The sequence below is a fragment of the Monodon monoceros genome, unplaced genomic scaffold, assembly GCF_005190385.1.
Source record: "Monodon monoceros isolate NGI ecotype Baffin Bay Population unplaced genomic scaffold, NGI_Narwhal_1 Super_Scaffold_2, whole genome shotgun sequence".
Taxonomy (NCBI): Eukaryota; Metazoa; Chordata; class Mammalia; order Artiodactyla; family Monodontidae; genus Monodon; species Monodon monoceros.
In genome coordinates, this window is record NW_021703776.1 from 69,721,174 (window position 1) to 69,742,259 (window position 21,086).

Genomic DNA, 21,086 nt, shown 5'->3' on the forward strand with positions numbered 1-21,086 from the left:
AAGAGGAGAAAGTATAAACCAGATTAGATAACAGAGAAGGACAGGATGACCTGCCCGAGTTTGAGGAAATCTGAGGAAGTGAAGATGTAGTTGTCTGCTTTATAAAATGAAGCTTGAAAAGGGACTTCTAGATCAGGGCTCAGCAAACGAGGGCCTGCCCATCACCTGTTTGTGTACCTCCTGTGATGGAAAAATAGTTTTGCCTAATTTAAATGGTTGAAAAAAAATGAAAAAGTGTGACATGTACACACTGCTATATTTAAAATAGATAACCAACAAGGACCTACTGTAAAAAAAATTAATTAATTTAAAAAAGAAGAAGAATATGTTACATTAGTTTTATAGGACTGTCACAACAAAGTACCACAGACTGGATAGCTTAAACAACAGAAATTTATTTTCTCACGGTTCTGGAGGCTGGAAGTCTGAGTTGTCCACACGGTATTGTCAGAGTTGGTTTCTTCCGAGGCCTCTCTCCTGAATTTGTAGGTGGCTGTCTTCTCCTTGTGTTGTCACATGGTCTTCCTTCTATATCATTCTGTCTAAATTTCCTCTTCTTATAAGCGCACAAGTCATAATGGATTAGGGCCCACCATAATGACCTCATTTTAATTACCTCTTTAAAGATTCTATTTACGAATACAGTTACCTTCTGAGGTATTAGGAGTTAGGACTACATCCACATTGCATGAAATTCAAATTCCAGTGTTTTATTGGAACATGGCTGTGCTCCTTCATTTACGTTGCCTGTGGCTGCTTTTGTGCTACAACAGTGGGGTTGAGTAGTTGTGACAGAGACCGTATGGCCTGCAAAACCTAAATTATATACTATCTGGGCCTTTACAGAAAAAGTTTGCATCCTCTACTCAGGATAAAAGATGTGTTGGCAGTTACCAGTTTAGGGCTGGTAATATGAGTGATGAGATTACTAAGGAAGAGTGAGTTGTGTGAAAGGAAAGAGGGCGAAGCATGCACCCTTAAGACACAAACAGGTCAAAGAAGAAAGAAGAAGCGAAGCTACCAAGGTAACAGGGACAGAATGAGCAGAGCTGTCAGAGGAAAAGAGTAGTTGAACTGTGTACACTGTCTTTCTCATGAGAGGGAGCAATGAACAGTGACAAGAAAACAGAAGGGTTCTAGTGTCACGGAAGCCAGCATTTCACATAGACGGAGCTGGTGAATTAAAGCAAACACTATAAAAAGGAGAGGATAATAAGCATTAAAAATGGCTTTTAGATTTATTAATGGTCTATTTGCTTTGGAAATGTCATGTAATATATAATTTAATATATATTAAATAATTTATTATATATTTAATTATACATAAATTTAATTAATATATATTTAATTTTATAAATGTTTAATATATAAATATTTAATTTAATATTTCTGAAAGGCAGTTTTGCCTTCATAGGGCTTGCAGAATATTCCCAAGAAAATAATCAGGTTTCTGTACTGTAACTATTTATATTCTGAAGACACTTCTTGTGAAATTATCTCTAGAATAATACTTTAACCAGTGAGTAAAGTGAGATAAAAAGAACAATTTCAAATACATTCTAAAACCAGTACACATTTTAAAAAGTGAAATTTTCAAATATTTCTGCATATATGTCAAACTTACCAGAAAAATACCAAATTTCCATTTCACTTTATGCTGAGGAAATTATTGTACTTTGAAATTTACTCCTTTAATGTTACTATCAAATCTGTAACTATTCCTCCTTAAAGCAAGCCACTTTCATATACAGAATGGATATTACTAACCTTCCATATTTTGTACTATTTTATATTTGGTGCCTTGAAAGAAGTTATTCAAAAAGAATAGCACTGAGAACTTTATCAAAGTTCAAAACAGGTATTTGAGTAGAAAAGTGAGCCATAATCATGAACCAATGGTTTCAAAATTATGATTAGATCAAAACAGATGCACTGTTTCTATGAGTTGTTAAGACCAGTGCAGAGGACCTATGTATGCTTATAAGCATTACTTGCTATCAACAAGAAATTAGCTCAAACATATAGATTCAGAGTGCAAGAGCCAAAGCATATTGCAAAAGTACTAAAGAAGGAACTGTCACTAAAATTCAATGCATTAAAGACAAATACATAATGAACACACAGAATAACTATTGTTTTTTTGAGTGTAATTTTATTACTATTAAATTCTCTTATGCTTCTTATATTTACTCTTGAATCTCGTTTTTCTCTATTAATATTATAATCATCTTTAAATCTGCAGTTTTCTTGAAAGATTTTTGACCCTTTCTACATTTTTTGGAACATTATTTATGTTTCTACCCAAAGTTATTTATTTTCTAATATTTTGCTTCTTAGGAAAGAAAAAATATTTAAAGGAAAAGGTGAAAATTATTCTTGAGAACACATCCATCTGAAGTAAGTACTTTGATGTACATTCTAATATTTGTATTGGGCTGAGTTTTCTATTACTTTATCATTTCAGAAGCAATGGAACAAATTGGTCTGCACATGAGAAAAGTATTTTCATTTGAAAGACCCAATGCTCTATTTAGAAATGGTTCCTGCATAACAAAGTACTGGAAATAGATTTTTTTAAACATCTTTATTGGAGTATAATTGCTGTACAATGTGTATTAGTTTCTGATTTATAACAAAGTGAATCAGCTATACATATACATACAACCCCATATCTCCTCCCTCTTGCATCTCCCTCCCACCCTCCCTATCCCACCCCTCTAGGTGGTCACAAAGCACAGAGTTGATCTCCCTGTGCTATGCGGCTGCTTCCCACTAGCTATCTGTTTTACATTTGGTAGTATATGTTAGTCCATGCCACTCTCTCACTTCGTCCCAGTTACTTAATGTCTTAACACTACCTCTACCTTGAAGAAAGCTTTTGTGTCAGTTCTTTAAAATGTGTTCTCAAAGAAGACTATTTCCTAGAAAATGTGATCATATCTTTTGTCCCAATTTTGTTAAATGGATGCTACATTGATACAAGTTTTAGTTGCATTTCACTTTAAGGAAAAAAGAAATGCTCTGGCTGTAGAGGGACCAGAAAAAAAAGAAGAATGTGTGGTGAAAATATTCTTACTACTGTCTCCCATTCACTTAATTATTTAGATGTTTTGATGAACAAAATCCTATGCTTTGTTGTTCTTAGAATGTGAGATGAGTGTTAAATCCAGCATATACCAAATTCTCCAAAAGGGTAGCAATCATTTTATAACAATGTAGTGACTCTTTGTATGACCAAAATTTACATGCTGGGTGCTCAGCTCATAAAGTGCTTATGGGGAAGTCAAGGCTGAACTCAAACTTCACTGTGGGACCTGCTAGTAACTATCATTTTTTATTCCTAACATATTAGGCAGAGGAGGGAGTTGAAGCCTAACTTTTGTTCAGTCAAAGTGCAGATGGCAGAACGGCTGCATAGTCTTCAGCCTACTTTTGAGTTAATCAAGAGTTAAGTCCAGAAACAATGGAGAATGAGTAAGTAGTCTTACTTTTTAGCAAGCATCTTTACCATTTGCCAAAGTTTTTCAGAAATAAAATTGATCAATTTCTACATGTATCACTCAATCATGAACAATCTAGAATTTGACCAAATTTTGTGAGTTACATATTTTTGGTTATTTGTTTGCATGCCTGTTCTCTAACTATACCCCTTCCCTCAACACTCTATGCATACATGCAACACTTAGACTGCCAGGTAGCCAAGCAGAAAAAATATCCCCAGTCTCAGAAGTTTGTTTCCTAAGTTAGACAATATTTTCAACTTTCCTAAAGATGTTTCTTTCATCACTTTTTGGTGAAAATACCGTATGTCCCCATGGCTTGCATAATAGAAAATGTAATCATATACATCTGAGCAAGGTGAAGAATGCCAAGGCAGACCCAGAAGCCAAATTTTGTTATCTTAATCTTCCACACTTAGTTCCAGAAAAAATATTAAAGCTTAAAATAATAGGGTATAAAAGCACTAAAATGTTTCTATTTCATAGAATGTGGAATTGTAGTTTTAAAACCCTTTACAATTTTTTTAAAAGCTACCAATTAAGCTGCTAAAGTTTGGAGGGTTTTTCCTTCACTATAAAACCCCCCATAATTCAATTTTCATTTGAACAGTCAAGAAATATATACAAAGGATCTGCGTAAATTGTAAGCCTTGCCATTTTTTTCTTTTTTCCATTTACAGCCTCCACCTTTCTCGTCTTCCCCAACCCTATCCTTTAACCTATTCTCTAAGTCACTTTTTGCTGCTGATAATCTTTTCAATTTTGTTGTAATTATATATTAACTGGGTCTCCTAAAGTCTGAATGCGTTGTCGCAAAATACTGAATGTAAAGGACTTGATAGGCTGTGAAAAAAGCTATTTCTCTTCCTAAGTAAACTCTGGTTATCATCTTCATCTATTGAAATCAAGTTTCTGTCTGTATTGGTTATTGGGTCACAGGAGAATGGCTGGGTGGATTTGGATGGTGTGTTTGGTATGGTATATACAAGATTCATTTTGGAGCATCCTGGCTGGCGGTGGTGATAAAGGGCATCTCCAAGAGTGGGCAGTCATCTGCAGATTGCAGCTGAAAGTGACCCTTAGGGCTGCTATGCAGAAAGAAGACAGTGGTTTCAAATATGAGCCCAAAAGGCAGGGGTTGACTTGCAGTTGGGCTACCTTTCTTGTGGACATTCCCGTAAGTGAGCAGTAGCAAGGACTTCTATATTTAAAGATAGTCTTTGATTATGCCAAGCGATTCTGGAGTGTCCAGCTGGTATATGACAATACCATGTTGTAGCTTTAATTTCTCAAAAATATTTTTTATACTCTTACCAAAATGGTATAAATTGATAGCTTTACGTTGTTTCACACTTGGACCAAAATATTTCTGGAGGAGAACCAATGCAAATTTCAAGAGAAGAAATCAAGACCTAAACCAAGCTCAAACTCAATATACTTTTTTCTTTGGTTTTGTTTAGTTTTCCTATATACCAAGTGTCAAGTACTATGCTATATATAGTGAATTGAAAGAAATATTTAAGTTGTAGTACTTGACCTCAAATAACTGACAGTCCTGTGAGGTAAAAAACTATATTTGCCTCGTGTAATGCATGATGGAGAAGGGGTTTAGACAGTGTACTATGTCAACACTGAGCAAAGCTGACTAGTCTTTCCTGGATATATAGAAAGCCTTCTTTAAGGTATCTGCTTCCATATATAAAAACCTGCCATTTTAAATGTTTACAAAGCAGACATTCATGCCACTAGAAGTCTGAAAAAATTTTGGCAACATCAAACAAAAAATCTGAATATATAAACGTTCTGATTCATTTTGTTTGACCTAAAACATTAGTCAACAAGTTTTTACACAGAAGCTATGTAAATTTACCATTTTTCTCTCTTCTTCCCATTTCCCATGTGCTCTCCCTTTGATCTGCTCCAACATTGTCCAGGGTCGTGTTGCCATAATTCTCTTGCACTTGGTCTTGATCTCCCAAACTAAAAGAAAGGGCAGAGTTGTCCAGGGAGGAAATGGACAACAATGGCATTTGGGGGCAGAGAGGCTACCTGAAATTGTGGCTTTGGAACAGACCAGGAAAGGCTCTGTCTGCCATATATGGAGGTGTTCCCTTGAAGGCTTTATGCAGCACATTGGCAAGATCAGATCTTTATTTCAGAAATATGATTGCAAAGCACAGAGATAAAAGAATAATTTCATTAACGCAGAAGAGATAAAACAAGGGTCTGGAGGGCTGTTATAGAAGGATTTCATCATCTCCTTTCGGCCTAAGAGGCTGTGTTAGTTTGCTAGGGCTGCTGTGACAAAGTACTACAAACTGAGTAGTTTAAACAACAGAAACTTATTGTCTCAAAGTTCTGGAGTCTAGAGGTCTGAAATCAAGTTGTTGGCAGGGTCTTTTCCTTCTGAGGGCTGTGAGGGAGAGATCTGATCAAGGCTTCTGTCTTGAATTTATAGATGACTGTCTTTATATTCACATAGTGTTTTCCCTGTGTACATGTCTGTATACGAATTTCCCCTTCTTATAAGGACACCAGTCATAACAGATTAGGGCCCACCCTAGTTGACCTCATTTTAAACCTGATTACCTCTGTAAAGACCCTATATCCAATAAGGTTGTATTTGAGGTCCTGGGGCTTAGGACTTCCACATATGAATTTTGAGAGGGAAACAATCCAACCCAACAGAGGCCAATAGCCAAGGATTAAATAATTTGAAATCACACAGTTAGTCAGGATTAAAATCTAGATCTGTTAACCCCTAGTCCAGGACTCTGTCTGTGATACTAGAGGTGATGCTGGAAAGCTGTCTGTTGCCAGCCAGCATTGTGGTTTCAATAAGGTAGCATATAAAGTGCTGATATTTGTCCGTAAGGAATCAGTTATCAGCAAAGAGATTGACTAATGTCTTGAGAAAACTTTAAATTAGAATACTGTTTTTGGAAACCAAATTGATTTTTTAATAGAATTTAGAAAGCAGAGTTACTCCTCTTAAAGCAAATATCAGGAGGTAATTCAAAGTACTACTCCCAAGCCCTACTCATGCAGTATTACTCAGCATTATCCAGTGATGCTTTCAAACAAATCCCAGGGGCACAGTTTGTGAAAAATTAAATGCAATAGTGTGTTTTTACTGGTTAAAACTCCACTTTTTAATGTTCAATAGTTTTTTTGCTTCTATAATAATGTTATAGTGCTTACATCATAGTATCCAAACCAAGACAAGGTCTAAGTGGTGGTAATATGGAGTCTAAACTTGGGAACAAACATCAAATTTGCTTTCCCTTATGCCATAAGTCAGCTCGTATAATGATTAATACAGGATTTATATAGGTAGTGCTCAAATGCTATAAACCATTCAATAGATGGTTAACCACAGATAATTCAAATTATTCATTAACTAAATCTTTGCAACCATCTAATAGAAATTTGCTTAGCACTACTAAAAAGACTTCATTACTTGAAGAGGTAGAACAGTTTTATTAGTTGTCAAAATTGTTATGCCAAGGCCATTTATCTATTTTTTTGGTGAGAGAAAGTATATGATAACATTTCTTAATAAGTATGAGCTTACACAGAGATGTCCCTCAAGGAACTTGGAAATAAGTAAAATGAACTTGTCCATGGAGAAGTAAATTGTAAAAGCAACAAGTAATGGATCAGAGAAGACATAACGCAATCACTGGAAAGAGACAGGATGGCTTATAGGCCGTACATTTGGATTTAATTCTAATCCAGTTATACACACATATGCTTGCATACACACATACATGCACACCCATTCAAAAGGACTATGTCTATTAGAAAAGCAATTGGTCAGCATAAAAATAAGAAGAGTCAGAGAGGCAGCTGTTAGCAGTGCCTACTCAAACACCATAAGGTAGAGAAAAACTTAGCCTCCAGCCATGAGGTATTTTCAGTCCATATGGCAAGTCTATCCCTCCAATGGAGACGGATGGAGGTGATGATAACTGGTGGACTTTACTGATTTCTGGTTTTATTGGCAAACACTTTACTTTGTGAGAGGGGTATGTTAAACCACCTTAGAATGAGGCAATTCCATATTTATATTGTTTAACTTCTTTTGTTCTGATTCTACTCTCAAATGGCATCTTTCTGATTATGATTTACTTTCTCTATGTAGCTTGACTATAGAGAGAGAATATGCTAATCAGGCTAGTAGAGTACTCTAGTCCCATGCGATTGAACTAGTTCTAACTGCAAATTAATACATTGACATTCTGGTATCTGTCCCTCATGACTATTGTGCATGCCAGTTATCCTCAGGAATTTTCTTAAGACTATATTTGAGTTAGTGTTATGGCCTTCAAAAAGAATGAGCAGCCTAATCTGTACTTTATCTGACTCTGTCTGGCTCCAGGAGGCCTGCCCTTAGATGACACTATTATCACTTCCTTCCTTTTCTTATTCATTTCTACACTGAACAGTAAGTAAATGTTCTCACCAGTATGTTTCTAAGAAGTTTTTCTCTTTCTCTATTCTTAAACAAGAGAAACATGTCTAGTTGGCCTAAAGTCAACCATATGCATCCTCTAAGTCAAAATTAATCTCTTTAAAACACAAACACACACACAAATTATTACTTTTAAGAACTTAAAGATTTCACTCAATTAACACTGAGTTTCATTGTAGAACTAATATTGTACTTTATTAGAAATACAATTTGCATTCCATTAGTTCATATTCTTAAAAATGCTTCAAATTGAAATGTCTTTGAGTGTTAAGTATTTAACCGCCTGAAGGCTTGTTATTTATCATTAATGTTTCATCAAGAAATAACTTTTTTATAGCCTAGTTTTAGAATTCCATCAATAAGTACAAAGCTTCACGATAGATCCTTGAGCCTCCATTCCTAATAATAAGTAACGTTTATCTCTTTGTTTTATACATGTTATGTGGAATTAGAGCCCCCTGTAGAGACATTTGATTAGGAATTATAAAACCAATGTGGCATGCAGTCGTTGTCCTGATATTTTCAAACCATCAACAAAGAATGGAAAAAGGGGGCACCTGGGCCCTGACCTACCATGTGGGACCATACTATGCAGGAGGGTATCTCTCTGAGAGTCACTAGCTAGACTGCCTGTGTAAAGTTAGATAAGGGGTAAGCTTAATATTGAGAGAAATCTATAAATAATTATGCAGTTCACCAAGCAAGGTAACACTGCACCCTGTGGGGTCTGAATCAGATGACTCAGTATGTGAAGAAAAATATTTGTATTTAACTGGAATTTAATTTAGTTTCACATCCTCAATATACGTTAATCTTCCCTAAAGTAGGTCACTAAATTGGTAGTGTTTTGAAGTGTTAATTTCTTTTGCCATGTCTGTCAGGCCTACAAACCAACTTTTGTAGTTTATAATGTAAATCCACACTGATCCAGACTAATTTGAGGGGTTAATTCCATGGTGATCAATGAAATGGCTAAAATGATGACTACAGACTAAAATTCAACACCCATTTATGATAAAAACCCTCCAGAAAGTAGGCATAGAGGGAACTTTCCTCAACATAATAAAGGCCATATATGACAAACCCACAGCCAACATCGTCCTCAATGGTGAAAAACTGAAACCATTTCCACTAAGATCAGGAACAAGACAAGGTTGCCCACTCTCACCACTTCTATTCAACATAGTTTTGGAAGTTTTAGCCACAGGAATCAGAGAAGAAAAGGAAATAAAAGGAATCCAAATCAGAAAAGAAGAAGTAAAGCTGTCACTGTTTGCAGATGACATGATACTATACATAGAGAATCCTAAAGATGCTACCAGAAAACTACTAGAGCTAATCAATGAACTTGGTAAAGTAGCAGGATATAAAATGAATGCACAGAAATCTCTGACATTCCTATACACTAATGATGAAAAATCTGAAAGTGAAATTAAGAGAACACTCCCATTTACCATTGCAACAAAAAGAATAAAATATCTAGGAATAAACCTACCTAAGGAGACAAAAGACCTGTATGCAGAAAATTATCAGACACTGATGAAAGAAATTAAAGATGATACAAATAGATGGAGAGATATACCATGTTCTTGGATTGGAAGAATCAACATCGTGAAAATGACTCTACTACCCAAAGCAATCTACAGATTCAATGCAATGCCTATCAAGCTACCACTGGCATTTTTCACAGAACTAGAACAAAAAATTTCACAATTTGTATGGAAACACAAAAGACCTCGAACAGCCAAAGGAATCTTGAGAACGAAAAACGGAGCTGGAGGAATCAGGCTTCCTGACTTCAGATTATACTACAAAGCTACAGTAATCAAGACAGTATGGTACTGGCACAAAAACAGAAAGATAGATCAATGGAACAGGATAGAAAGCCCAGAGATAAACCCATGCACATATGGTTACCTTATCTTTGATAAAGGAGGCAGGAATGTACAGTGGAGAAAAGACAGCCTCTTCAATAAGTGGTGCTGGGAAAATTGGACAGGCACATGTAAAAGTATGAGAACACTCCCTAACACCATACACAAAAATAAGCTCAAAATGGATTAAAGACCTAAATGTAAGGCCAGAAACTATCAAACTCTTAGAGGAAAACATAGGCAGAACACTCTATGACATCAATCACAGCATGATCCTTTTTGACCCACCTCTTAGAGAAATGGAAATAAAAACAAAAATAAACAAATGGGACCTAATGAAACTTCAAAGCTTTTGCACAGCAAAGGAAACCATAAACAAGACCAAAAAACAACCTTCAGAATTGGAGAAAATATTTGCAAATGAAGCAACTGACAAAGGATTAATCTCCAGAATTTATAAGGAGCTCATGAAGCTCAATAACAAAAAAGCAACCCAATCCAAAAATGGGCAGAAGACCTAAATAGACATTTCTCCAAAGAAGATGTACAGATTGCCAACAAACACATGAAAGAATGCTCAACATCAGAGAAATGCAAATCAAAACTACAATGAGATATCATCTCACACCAGTCAGAATGGCCATCATCAAAAAATCTAGAACCAATAAATGCTGGAGAGGGTGTGGAGAAAAGGGAACACTCTTGCACTGCTGGTGGGAATGTGAATTGGTAGAGCCAGTATGGAGAACAGTATGGAGGTTCATTAAAAACTACAAATAGAACTACCATATGACCCAGCAATCCCACTACTGGGCATATACCCTGAGAAAACCATAATTCAAAAAGAGTCATGTACCAAAATGTTCATTGCAGCTCTATTTACAATAGCCAGGAGATGGAAGCAACCTAAGTGTCCGTCATCAGATGAATGGATAAAGAAGATGTGGCACATATATACCATGGAATATTACTCAGCCATAAAAAGAAACGAAATTGAGTTATTTTTAGTGAGGTGGATGGACCTAGAGTCTGTCATACAGCGTGAAGTAAGTCAGAAAGAGAAAGACAAATACCGTATGCTAACACATATATATGGAATCTAAGAAAAAAAAATGTCATGAATAACCTAGGGGTAGGACGGGAATAAAGACACAGACCTACTAGAGAATGGACTTGAGGATATGGGGAGGGGGAAGGGTAAGCTGTGACAAAGCACGAGAGTGGCATGGACAGATACACACTACCAAACATAAAATAGATAGCTAGTGCGAAGCAGCTGCATAGCACAGGGAGATCAGCTCCGTGCTTTGTGACCACCTAGAGGGGTGGGATAGGGAGGGTGGGAGGGAGGGAGACGCAAGAGGGGAGAGATATGGGAACATATTTATATGTATAACTGATGCACTTTGATATAAAGCAGGAACTAACACACCACTGTAAAGCAATTATGCTCCAATAAAGATGTAAAAAAAAAAAAAATGAGGATTTCAAGTAAAGGTCCTTCAAAACCTAATTTAATGAGAAGGGATTCATTTGTAATTAGCTCCATCATTTTTAAATATGTGCTAATAACTGTCTTTAAATAAATAACCTCTGAAGTTAAATACACATCTCACTTTTTAATTTATTTCATCAAAAAGTTTTTTCTTTATAGATACTGTTCAGGAAATCTCCAGATCAACCCAAATCCAATTTTCATAACTGATGAATAACTTTGGAGGACACAGTGGGTCGTGGGCATTTGTGTTGTGTCTCCTTACAAACAGACATTGTGATGCAGAATCAACCAGAGCTTCCTGCAGCTTTGAAAGGAACATTAATTTTTGCATCCATCAGAAGAGCAAACTTCACTATTATTTTTATTGCTACCTTGTTAATTTTCCCCCATAACTCCTAGTAGTGTCTAATTATAGAGCCAGCTAATGCTATGGTAAGGCCTGCTGGTTAATAGAGATGTTTCTGATTCAACTGACAAATGTCCTCTGAAACACTTGAGCTCTTAAATTAAACTGATGACTCATGCTTCATAAGAGGCAGTAAATATCCCTGTTCATTTTGGCAATCCAAGGAGATTTTTTATAAACTGGAAAAGGTTAAGAGATGCAGCTCAGGTTCCTGGGACAATATTTGACGTATAATGACCTTACCCTAGGAAAAGCTATTCTTCCCTAGAATATCAAGGCAAATACATGGTTCATTCAAATATACATTATAGGCTGTGTATATACAGTATAGAAAAGAGTGTTGGGGAGAGAGAGCTAGTGTTTATTGAACAGCTATTATATAGCCAGCAAGTGATAAGAACTTTACACAGACAGCCTTACTTCATACTCACCAAGATCCTACAAGGTATATAGTGTCAACTTATCAAATTAATTAAACAAATAAAGAAATATAGTTGATAACACTGTATTGTATCATTGACATTTTCTAAGAGAGTAAAATTTAAAAAAGAAAGAAGGAAAAACTCAGAAGAATCAATGTGGCTTTGGGAAAAGAGAGATTTAGGCCATGCTGTTCACAGTATGTAGCCTCCAACATAGAGGGCATTAACCATTTATGATTGGAATCCTTCAAAACCTGTTATCAAGAGTTAACATGTCCTTTAGTTAATAGACCAAAGGGAAAGAGAGGAAGTTACACAGGGTTAGCTGAGATAATAGCTATCTTTCACATATTTTTTCAAGGTAAATTTTCTAGTAGGTTCTATTTTGAATCCCATAATTTAATGTATCTCATGTGGATGAGATGTGATGTATCTCATGTGCATCAATGAGAAGATACACTATTTTAAAATGAAAATTTGAAGCTCAGATTATTTTGTAATCTCTTCATCATAAACAGTATGATTATAGGTATGCCTGGTAATAACTATAGAGTATGTGTGCCTGTGTATGTGTCAGCCTAGGGGGAATCTGTGAAAAGCATTTTGCCTATATTATTAATGAATGTACTTAAGACCACTCAGGCAGCATAGTTTCGTAACCACAGATCTAGCACTGAATTAGATTGAACCCAAAGATAGTCAAGTCAGTAGTCATGGGATTAACACCACAGAGTTACCTTGCTTAACTGATTTTAAAATAGTCTATTTGACATATTAAGTTACAAAGAGAATGCTTTCATTATTTGAAAACAAGACTTTTCATTTATCAAATACTTCTTTCTTTTCAATATGCTGATATTTAGATGCAGGTTAAATTAACAGTCTACTTGTCACTTTACCTCTGAAGTGATATGGTTAGGCCATGGAAAAGTGCTGTGAATAATTATATTGCACATGGCTGAATGTGACCAAGTTGTCCACTCCTTGGGTGTACCCAAGCCTCAGGCCTCCAGCATTCTGGAAATACTCTTTGCTGTGACCCTCAGATAAAAGTGATTTTATCCCCCTTTCTAGAGAAGAAACTTCAGTGTCCCTATAGATAAGGAGATTCTCTGGGGGCTTCTTAAATGTTAACTTTTAATTCGACTTTCCCAGCTTCTCTGTCTCTGCTCTGTGTCTCACTTATTACTCATGCCATTCCTATTTTATATCATATTATTCCACAAAAGCAATTACTCACTTCTGAGAGTCCTACCAGCAACACATTGTGACTTGGGTGAATTCTATAACCTGGGAGAGGTGAAAATATTGGGCTGGCCTAAAAGTTTGTTCGGGTTTGTCCATAACATCTCATGAAAATCCCAAACGAACTTTTTGGCCAACCCAATATTTCTAACAGTGACAAACTCTAGAAGCAAAAATAAAAAAATAAAAAAAGAAAGAAAAAAAAATTGATAAATTTGACAACATAAAAATAAAATTTTATTTGGTATATTAAGACACACACAACCACCACCAAAGTCAAAAGGTAAATGACAAAATAGTACAAAAATATTTGCAAATTATATCACAAAGAATTAATATCTTTAATACCAATATATAAAGGACTTCTAAAGATAGAGAAGAAAACAATGTATCAATGATACAATAGAATAATGGACAAAATATATGAATTACAAGATCACAGAAAAAGAAATAAGTGAATGTGGTGCTCAAATACGTGAAAAGATATTCCATATCACATGTAAGATAAAATAAAATCCACTGAGATACAGTTTCTCACCTAATTGGCAAAATTCAAAATTTTGTTATTATCTGCTAGCGATGCAAAATCTAGACTCAAAAGGAAAAATAACCCACTTTCGTACACATATAAATTGACAGGAAAAATAGAGTGAGAGATGGATCAATATACATTGATCCAAAGATATACATCAATCAACTGAAAAATTTGAACCTTATTTGGATTTCAATTTGAAAAACAGATAGAATCATGAGACAATCAGAAAATTTGAATACTGACTAGACGATTATGAAAATAAATTTTTGGTAAAATTTATGTGTGATAATTATATTGTGTTGTTTTTTTTTTTTTAACTAAGTCCTTGTATTTTGAGGAAAGACACTGACATATTCATGGATAAAATGATAGGATGTTTGGCATTTGCTTCAAAATAATCCGGGTAGGCTGGCAGCAAATGATGAGGTGGTATACATAAAACAAAATTGACTATGAGTTGATCGCTGTTTATGTTAGGCGATAACTTCATTAAACTAATGTCTCCTTTTTATGTTATAGAAACTTTCCATATTAATGTTTCCAAAAGAACATCAAATATGTGTTAAAAAATATAGTTCTCAGTCTGAAGCTCATTTTACTATAGAATATTTTAAATTGTGATATAAAAGGCAATGTCTGTACCACGCTCTGAAAGTCTGAAGTCAAAGACAAGGTTTATTTTGTCAGGATTGTGTAATAAACAATTTGTAGCTCAAGATCAGACCTTTATTCTTTCACATTCCTTAGACATTTCCCATCACTTCTTAGACAATGCTCTTCCTAAGTCCTCTCTTCTCGTCCTCCTCTTCACTCTTTTCTCTGTTTACTTTACTTTGGGCCCTACCAACACTTCTCTCAGGAAACTAAAGAATTTTTAATGCAGAATAATTTTCTCTCTCGTTTTCTCTCCTTACTAATTGAGGGACTGCCTTAAGAACCATGTTTCTACATACAAAGTGACCATGAGCTTGTTTCTTTTAAGGAACTATCCCCCTAAATTTAAATCAATCCTCCGTGCTACAAATTCATTACCTTATATATTAAATAGATATATAGTCTCAAAATCTTAGTCTTTTGATAAAGTCATTGACTTATACCGTTCATATATTAGCAAATCAGTTTGTTAAGAATGATTATATTGTTTTTATTTAAAATTTTTAATTTATAAAGATTAATTTTGGCTGCTGTTAAAATATATAGGATATACTTTAAAATATATATATAAGAAAAAAAGTATATCATCAAAGAAACAATTATCTTTAAGTAGTTCTGAATTAGAAAATCATCACATAAGTTTTATTTTTTTTTAAATCACTTTAAATTATTTTCACCATTTTATTTCCTCAATCTTTCCCAAAATCATTATTGAGACATTACAACTATACAAATTTCAACCCACTAGAAAACTTTTATGACTTTATAGTTAAAATTTATCTGTAGCAATTTTTTGTACTGTGCAGAATTATTCATAACTGCCATATCAAAAGTCATTCCTTATTATTTCAACAAACATTTATTGAGTTCCAGACAACTTATTAGTTCCTGACAATACCGAAACATCACTTCTTTCCCCTGTATCCCTAAGGATCTCCTGGCAGAGCCTCTTCTCTTCCCATGGGTGCACGGCTATAAAAATGCACCTCCAGCTTCCCCTGCAACTTCTGTAGTTTGGATCAAGAAAATGCTGTTAATTCCTTTCTCCATTTATTTTGTGCATGAAACCCTTGCCTCTTTTGGAATTCACATATCTCAGAGAAGTACACCATTTACTCCTGGGGAGCTACTCATTTATTTTAGGCTTCTTGGACAATCATTTTTATATTGCTTCTGGAAAAAAAAATAAAGTGTTTTCAAGGAAATATCCCCAATCCCCAATGCAAACTTATGCACTAAACTATTGCCTAATTTAAATGCAGGAGAATAACATTCTTGGAAAGGCTGGCTATAGACAGGACATTTTTAGAAGAAGCTAGAAACAGTATTATAACTTTCTGGGATGGTCAACAGTGACTTCACTTCATTGATGTCATGTCACCAGTATAAGGTATTGTCACCTGATAAGTCTTAGAATACATTTTTTTGCTGCAGTATGAGGTTTTTTTTTTTTTTTTTAACCATATGTACCTTAGTTGATTAGTTAATAAATTCACTACTATAATTCAATCTGAAATAGGAAAACAAGTTTAATTCCCTTTTCCTGGAAGCAAGTTCTTTTTGAGAAATAGCACACCATTTAGCTAGTTAGTTTGGAAAGCACTCAGTAACTTTTTATTTGAGCCCTCCCAAATACAATAGCAACATTATTCCACATGGTTTTGGTTCTTTCCTGGTTCCTCTTACTCTGAAATTTCTGACTTAATGCAAAAGCTCATGTGACACATTTTAGTCCTGAGGGAAATTACTGTGACCTGTTTTTTTACTTTCTTCAGGGAGTTTTTTTTTCACTTCCCCTTCCCCCAATTGTTGACTATTTCTTACCAGCCACACTCCACTAAATCCTCCTTCTGGCAGGGCATGCCAGCTGTCTACTGAGGATGCATCTAATCTTGGTCCCTGTCTGTCATTTGGCTTTTTTAAAATGGTCCCAGTTAAAAGTGTTGTGTAATAAAAATAAATAGGTTCACCTCCCTGAGTGCTATGACTCACCCTCATTAAAGACGTTGATGCCTTAAACGACACTGATTTTACCTTTCTCTTCAGAGTAGAAAAGCTAACATGTGTACTTTCCAATCGAATCAGGGCCACAAGATTCTTGTATTTTAGTAAATCCACATTTATGGATCACATACTATATGTATGCATGGATCAGGAAAGTGTAACCAAACTGCGTAAAAAGAAAAAAATCCAACAACTTCATCCCAGCATATTTAGATTTAATATCAACAATCTGAAATCCACAAATCTTTCAAGAGTTGGTGCCTTAGGAATTCCTTCAGCTGTGCATTCTTGGCATTTACAACCCTGAACAGAATATATATTTTAGTTGCTTTGGCTTTTCTGTGGTAAAATTCTCCTTTTACCCCACCTGCATGCCTCTCCCAGCTTCTGCTACTTCTTTGACAAAAAGCCCTAGGTGCTAGATATACTTCTGCATGTTTTTTTCCCATATGTCCAAATTTCTGTAAATAGTGCATACATTATACTTTAGTTCTTTTACATTATAAATTACTACCACCAGCTGGCAAATATTAAATAGCTTCCTCTGTTGGTTTGTTCAGGACCAGTCTCAGTAAATTATTTTGTAAAGGCATGAACATGAATCTGAGGGAGGAAAAGTCTATTAGAAATTTGATTTTGATCATTTGTTTTATGCATTCCTATGATATTTTGTAAGTTCATCCTACTAAATTTTCAAATATATTAACTATATATTATACACAGATAAGCAAAACAACAACAACAACAAAATCCTGCCTAGTATTGACAAACGTTAACACTAATTAACACAGAGATGGCACTTTTTTTTTTTTTGGAAAAAGGTTTTTAAAAAATTCATCATAAGCAAAATCAACTTATTAGTAGTTTCCCCCTAGTATTCAATTAAATGTCCCCACTTTAAAACTGGGAGTTCCTGGGTGCAATATGGGCAAATCATTTGTTTAAGTAGTATGTAGTAATCCTAGAATGTCATCTGCCAGTTGTTACATGTCAAGGCCATTTGATGTAGACAGTCCTTCTAAAAGGGGAGCAGAGAGGCTGATTGACAGTTTGCCACAGTGGCAATACTTATACTTAGAGGGAATATACTTAGAGGGAAAAATTATAGGGCTTTAAATATGTACATCGGAGAGTAGATAAAATTAATTTAAAAATTTCTAAATTATAGTTTTACATGTTAAAGGTTAGGATTTCTTTAATAGAAAAGTCCCTATGTGGCTCCATTTATTTGGCTCTTAAAAGTATTGTTCCTTTAAAATAGAAAGTTAAAACAAAATTCAAGGTAAACTATTGCCACATATTTTGTGTAAAAATAGTTCTCTCACCAGGAAGAGAATTGGTCTAGCATAGTTTCAGAAACTGGTTTCCCAGGATCTCTGGAAAACTTGGAATGAAACAGGGCACACAATTTCAAGGTCAAAATTTCCACAGTAATATTTCAAATCTGTATTTTCATTTTGATCATAGCCTCTTTAAAAATTATCAGTATAAAAGTTCTCTCTTGGGGTATATATTTTATTTATTTTTTTTTTTAATAAATTTTATTTATTTATTTTTGGCTGTGTTGGGTCTTCATTTCTGTGTGAGGGCTTTCTCTAGTGCCGCGACCAGGGGCCACTCTTCATCGCGGCACGTGGGCCTCTCACTATCGCAGCCTCTCTTGTTGCGGAGCACAGGCTCCAGACGCGCAGGCTCAGTAGCTGTGGCTCAGAGGCCTAGTTGCTCCGCTAGGGGTGTGGAGGGCAAAGTGGAGAGATTCCCGCACAGAGGATCAGTGCCGGCCAGCACTCACCAGCCCAAGAGGCTTGTCTGCTCACCCACCGGGGCAGGTCAGGGCTGGGCGCTGAGGCTCGGGCTTCGGAGGTCGGATCCCAGGGAGAGGAGTGGGGTTGGCTGCGTGAACACAGCCTGAAGGGGGCTAGTGTGCCACAGCGAGCCAGGAGGGAGTCAAATCAAGCCTTGGTGAATTTTAAAAAGTTGAAATTATATCAAGTATCTTTTCTGACCACAACGCTATGAGACTAGATATCAATTACAGGAAAAAGCCTGTAAAACATACAGACACATGGAGGCTAAACAATACACTACTAAATAACCAAGAGATCACTGAAGAAATCAAAGAGGAAATCAAAAAATACCTAGAAACAAATGACAATGAAAACACGACAACCCGAAACATATGGGATGCAGCAAAAGCAGTTCTAAGAGGGAAGTTTATAGCAATACAGTCCTACCTCAAGAAACAAGAAACATCTCAAATAAACAACCTAAACTTACACCTAAAACAATTAGAGAAAGATGAACAAAAAAACCCCAAACTTAGCAGAAGGAAAGAAATCATAAAGGTCAGATCAGAAATAAATGAAAAATAAATAAAGGAAACGATAACAAAGATCAATAAAACTAAAACCTGGTCACTTTGAGCCATATGCATTATAAAAAGGTAAATTTTAAATTTTAGTGGAAAAACAAGAGAGGAGGTTTTATTTATTCTTTATTCTTCCAACTCAACGTAAGCAGTGTATTCCTCATCTAAGATATAACTTATAGTTTACTACTATTACAACATTGCTTCATTTGTCATCTATATGTATGTGTAGGTATATAGATACCTGTATGATATATGCAGTTATCATGTATCATGTTATAATTACACAGATCATGGTATATTTAAATAAATATTTTATTTCTGCTGGTAATAGTTAACACTTCTATAACTTACACTTTATCAGGCACTGTTCTAAGTGCTCTGCTGTTAAACCTTGCAACTGTGAGGTGAGTAGTCTTATTATCCACATTTTGCAGATGAGGAAACTAAGACACAGAGAGGTTAAATAATAAGATCAAGGTTGCACAGTTCATAAGTATTAGACCTGGGATTCAAACCCACATGTCCGGCTCCAGGGTCTGTGCTCTCAAATCTTACCTTATATTGCCTTTACAAAACAGGTATTAAGTGAAGCCACTTGAAATACCAGTGTGGAGAGTTAAGCTAACAGTCCAACCCAAAGATATTTTGAGTTGGGGTAGTTATTTTGAAAATTAATCTTCAAAGTCTTTTTGCCTATATTAACTAGATACAATTTTTTATTTTCCATTAGCACTGCCTGTAAGACTGTGACCGCTTCCAGCATAAGGACCACTCAACTATTTCTACTCTCCTGAACCTGATGTATTTTCTGTCGCACAGCCAAAAATTTGTTGAAAAGGTAAGTGATGGAATGACCAATGCAACACACTGACAAGTTAAAGGAATGGTTTGGGGTAACTGGATGGTTCAGATTGAAATTTTGTTTTTGAGAAAATAAAATATTTTGGCCTGAATTAATCAGATGGATAGGCTATATTAATCCACTTCATTGGATTAAAAGAAAATTGATCACTAATTTAATTAGCCTAGTCTATTACTTGTGCCCTTGAGTCATAAACTACCATAGATTTTTCTTGTGATTATTTTAACAGGGCTAAAAAAATTTAACTCAACAATTTGAGTACATAGCATTCTGATAACACCATATTGTTGTCTAACAGTGAAATACAAAATCTTATTCAAATATGAACATTTTCAGCAGATATTATAGTGTGTTAAAATACATTTAAAAATCTACTAAACTACTAAATCCTATTAACAACCAGTTTAAAAGATACAAAATTTTCAATTAAAGAAAAATATAAAGCATTTGCTACTGTGTACAAAAAAACCCTCAGCATTGATGAAAGATAGCTAAATATTAATCCTCAAAATATTTTAATGGAGGAAGATATGAGGTAAACATTTGTAGGTTTCCTGTCTTTATCACCTGGCACTTACAGATATAAAATACATGTAAGAAAGGTAAGTCAGAGTCCTACTCTCCCAATCGCTGTATAACAAGGCTGATCTTGTTATCACAATGGTTCTGTCCATTCAGTTAATATTTATTAAACACCCATTATACAAAAGGTACTACACTAAGTTCTCTGTAATAGCACATTGTTTGCATGTGGTAATTTAAAGTGCTTCCAGCATTCACAAGTATTGTCACGTTTTGAGTTATGAGGTGGGCCACATTGATGTCCTTCTTATATTACAAGCGTGGAAACTGAGGCCCAACATGGTTAATTATACTATCCAAAGTCACGGAAGTGATGGTGAAACTGGGGTTATAGAAGCAATACTGGTAATAATACAAAGGAGAGATGGAACAGAAATAGCCCATCAAAAGGTTCTGCTTCATAAAAGTCTTGATTTGAAAGCAATGTTAAATGGCTTGGTCATACATGGAATACACACCAAACTCATTTTATTATTAAGGGTTAAGTTTCTTTTGATTAATACAAACCAACTTATAATAATAATATTCTTTTAAAATATAATTGGCATATTCTTATATCATACTTTTCTCTCTTCTTGCCTAAACTTAATAGAATAAAACAAGCTTCAAAAAAGGCACCCTAAGAATAAATAGGGTGTGTAATGAACAACCATTATACA

The 21,086-nt window shown here is 35.0% G+C and overlaps 1 long non-coding RNA gene across 1 annotated transcript in view; it reads left to right on the forward strand.

The window, feature by feature from the left end:
- LOC114901893 overlaps positions 1-19,876 on the forward strand; it is a 179,571-nt gene extending 159,695 nt beyond the window's left edge. The window contains exons 3-4 of the long non-coding RNA XR_003795314.1: positions 2,338-2,397; positions 19,714-19,876. This is a non-coding gene — a long non-coding RNA (uncharacterized LOC114901893). The remainder of the gene's footprint in view (positions 1-2,337; positions 2,398-19,713) is intronic.
- Positions 19,877-21,086: the final 1,210 nt, after the last annotated feature.